Here is a 4,003-nt window from a genome sequence, read left to right as displayed (position 1 = left end):
AAGTAATATCTCAGTGTGCTTTGATTTGTATTTCCCTGATGATGAGTGATGCTGAGCATTGTTTCATGTCTCTGTTGGCCATTGGATGTCCTTTTTGGAGAAGTGTCTGTTCATGTCTTCTGCCCATTTCTTCACTGGATTATTTGTTTTTTGGGTGTGGAGTTTGGTGAGTTCCTTATAGATTTTAGATACTAGCCCTTTATCTGATATGTCATTTGCAACCATCTTTTCCCATTCCATCAGTTTCCTATTAGTTTTATTTATTGTTTCCTTTGCAGTGCAGAAGCTTTTTATCTTGATGAGGTCCCAATAGTTTATTTTTGTTTTTGATTCCCTTGCATTTGGGGATGTGTCCAGTAGGAAACTGCTTCAGTAGAGGTCAAGGAGGTTGTTTCCTACTTTCTTCTCTAGGGTTTTGATGGTTTCCTGTCTCACATTCAAGTCTTTCATCCATTTTGAGTTTATTTTTGTGCATGGTGTAAAAAAGTGGTCATGTTTCATTCTTTTGCATGTTGCTGTCCAGTTCTCCCAGCACCACCTGTTAAAGAGGCTGTCTTTTGTCCATTGGATATTCTTTCCTGCTTTGTCAAAGATTAATTGGCCATATATTTGTGGGTCCAATTCTGGGTTCTCTATTCAATTCCAATGGTCTGTGTGTCTGTTTTTGTGCCAATTAGACTTGGTAGATTATTGAAACAAAAAAAAATAATTCTCATACCATAATATTTATGTTAAAAACTTCAGGAACAAATGAGACCACAGATCTGTTATTGGGAAGATATAGAACAAGAGTTAAAGGAACTTTCACCACCCCAACTTCATCTTCCCTCATATAAGAAGGCCCACTTCAGGTATATGACATGACTTGTTAGAGAAGGTGAAGTTCATGGTCATCCAGCCAAGATACCCCAAGACTGGACTAAAAAGGCACATAAGACTGAGCAAAGTCTTGTATCAGTTCACTGTGTCCAGAGGGAGAATGTGGAGACACTGAGTAGCAGATGGGTAAAGAGAGTTGTATGGGGAGGGTTAGAACATGATAAGAATTGCCAACAAAGAGCATAGCATTATGGAAAGAAGGAACATTTAACTGTCACTTTCTGAAGGAATACTTCCAAGGTAGCCTGTATGTTATACCAGAACTTACTTCCAAATATTTTCTGCTCTGGTGTCAGACACTTATGAAAGACACAGTGAAAGGGCAATTAAAAGTCCCCTTGAAGGGGCATCTGCGTGGCTCAGTTCGTTAAGTATCTAACTTTGGCTCAAGTAATGATCCCACAGTTTGTGAGTTTGAGCCTCATGTCAGGCTCTGTGCAGACAGCTAGCACAGTGCCTGGAGCCTGTCTTCAGATCCTGTGCCTCCCCATCTCTCCGATCCTCCCCTGCTCACGCTGTCCCTCTCTCTCAAAAATAAATAAAAATATTTTTAAAAATTGTTGAATGTCCCTTTGAAGACTAGTGTGTATTCAGTCAAGGAAGCCGGGCAAGGAGGTAGCTCTTTGTTTCACAGAGATCTGGAGGACATTGGTCAACTCCAAGAAGTATGACAATCTGTATTCATCTACACAGCCCAGAGGAATTTCTGTCTGATGTCCCCAACTCTTCACTATCCCCTGCACAGGGGATCCCTAGGACCCATCCATCAGGCCCCAAGAGCCCTCATGAAGAGCACACATTTCAGTCTATTTGGGAGCATTTAAGCAAATCTTAAAACAATCATGTCTTAAGATGTTTTGGAATAAATTCACATGTGATAGAAGTTTTAACTGGATAACTGCTTTGTCTGAGTGACTATTCTATAATTTTATTGGATAAATTCAGAGTTCTCTTCAGGAGTTCTCTCATTTTATGTAGGCATGAAGAAGGAGAAATGATGGGAGGGTAGGGCTGATGGAAGGAACCACAGCACAGACCACATGCAAGTACTTTAGCTTTAAAAATCCCAATGTTCCAGGGGTGCCTGGGTGGCTCAGTCATTTGAGTGTCTGGCTTCAGCTCAGGTCATGATTTCATGGTTTGTGTTCGAGCCCTGCATCAGGCTCTGTGCTGACAGCTAGCTCAGAGCCTGGAGCCTGTCTTCGATTCTGTGTCTCCCTCTCTCTGGCCCTCCCCTGCTCATGCTATCTCTCTCTCAAAAATAAATAAAACATTAAAAAAATCCCAATGTTCCAGTGCTTGCTTCAGCAGAACAAATACTAAAATTGGAATGATACAGGGAAGATTATCATGGCCTCCGCACAAGGATGACATGCAAATTCATGAAGCCTTTCATATTTTTGCTCATATTTATTTTTAAAAATCCTCCCCCCCAATCCCAATATTCCAAAGCCTATAAAAAATAGGTGTTTGCCTTTCTTTAGGTAAGATGATACTCTTACTTAGAATGATAAAAAGACAGCCAGGAGGGTTTCACTGAGACTTTATTTCCTATCAAATACGAAGCAACTAATACCCCAAAATAACTTTCATCACTTCTCTCTGCCTGGAGACTGGATTCTTCAACTGTCCAAGCCATCTCAAACCCACCCACATAGGGAACTGTCCAATGAACATCTTAACACCAGGGATAGCAACACTATCAACAATCTATTCCCAGAATTGTTTTCTAAAGCCAACACATCCTTCTGAATTGGCTTTCATGGCTTGGAGAAGTTTATCTCCCCCCCCTCCTCCACCCAACCATGCCTCCCTTGACTGAGGTCTTGGAACATTGATGGGTCAGTTAAAAGAAAAGAAAAAAGGTCTTGTCTTACCTATCTAGTTCCACAAAAGAGGACACTTCAAAACAAAAAACCCCAAAAATATCAAAAGAAGTTTGAAAAGAAACAAGAAAAAAAAGAATAAATCAAAAAGGGGGGAACAAAACAAAAAGGGAAAAAAGAAAAAAGAAAAGGAAAGCATTCTTCCACTGATAATACTTCTGAGATCTCGATAAAGTAATGGAACCTTAGGCTTAAGCCATTAAATTTAAGTTTTGGTTTTGAATATTATTTGAACTTCCTTGCAATTTGCTATACAATTATGCTTTGCAGGACACCTGGGTGGCTCAATTGGTTAAGTCTCCAACTCTTGATTTCAGCTCTGGTCATAATTTCACAATGGTGAGTTGGAGCTCCCATGTTGAGCTCTGCATTGACAGCTCGGGGCCTGCTTGGGATTCTCTCTCTCCCTCTCTCTTTGCCCTCCCCCACTCATGCTCTTGTTCTCCCTCAAAATATATAAATAAACATTTTTTTAAGTATGCTTTGCAACAAATCACAGCCTTTTCTATATATAATGAATGAATGAATGAGTAGAATGCAATGTCTTGGTGCTGGTAAGTTTCAAAATAATGAGAAACAATAAAGAATGGAATTTGTCTAAAACATAAATAGCACTGTCACCCGGCTTCCTGGGGGTTGCTGTCATCTCACACTCTTACATTAATGAATTAAACACAGGTTTTTACACTGAAATTTCCATGCAGTTTTTCTATGCTGCCTCCCTTTAGTGTCATGATTCTTAACCTTGTTAAGAATTTGATAGAATGCTCAACCTATCTAGAAAAAAATGAAGAAATGCACAAATAACCAATAGTTCAGAGAGTTTCTGGACTGCCTGAAGCCTTTAACTGATTCCTTAGGGGCTCATGGACATTTAGTTACTAACACCCACGCAACCATAGTGCTTCAGGAGATACACCTTTAAGGCTCCTGCAATTGGTGACATGATTAACTATGAGCTCTAACCATTCAAAAAGCCGGTCAGTTACCTTGGTACAAATGTGTCTTTGAGATGAGGAGATGACATTCTCCTAGGGAATGGAGAGAAATCACCCAAAACGCCAGTTACCAGATTTTAAATATTACATATAGTATCACAATAAATTGAGTGATAGAACTGCAAAAGGATGCATGTCACAGATACTAGAGAATATATTCAGATAGAGTTAATTGCCAAATTATAATACAGAGAGTTCCCATATACTTGACATCACTGGAATTCTCAAGAATTACAAATA

At 39.6% G+C, this 4,003-nt stretch overlaps 1 non-coding gene across 1 annotated transcript; it reads left to right on the top strand.

The window, feature by feature from the left end:
* The first annotated feature begins 2,174 nt into the window (after positions 1-2,174).
* LOC115297255 lies at positions 2,175-2,281 on the top strand. Its single transcript, XR_003911358.1, has one exon. It is a non-coding gene; the product is annotated as a U6 spliceosomal RNA (small nuclear RNA).
* The last annotated feature ends 1,722 nt before the right edge of the window (positions 2,282-4,003 follow it).

Source organism: Suricata suricatta, chromosome 7 (assembly GCF_006229205.1).
Source record: "Suricata suricatta isolate VVHF042 chromosome 7, meerkat_22Aug2017_6uvM2_HiC, whole genome shotgun sequence".
In the NCBI taxonomy this organism is placed as follows: Eukaryota; Metazoa; Chordata; class Mammalia; order Carnivora; family Herpestidae; genus Suricata; species Suricata suricatta.
The sequence above is the reverse complement of the archived record's forward strand: the minus strand, read 5'-3'. Positions and strand labels throughout refer to the sequence as shown.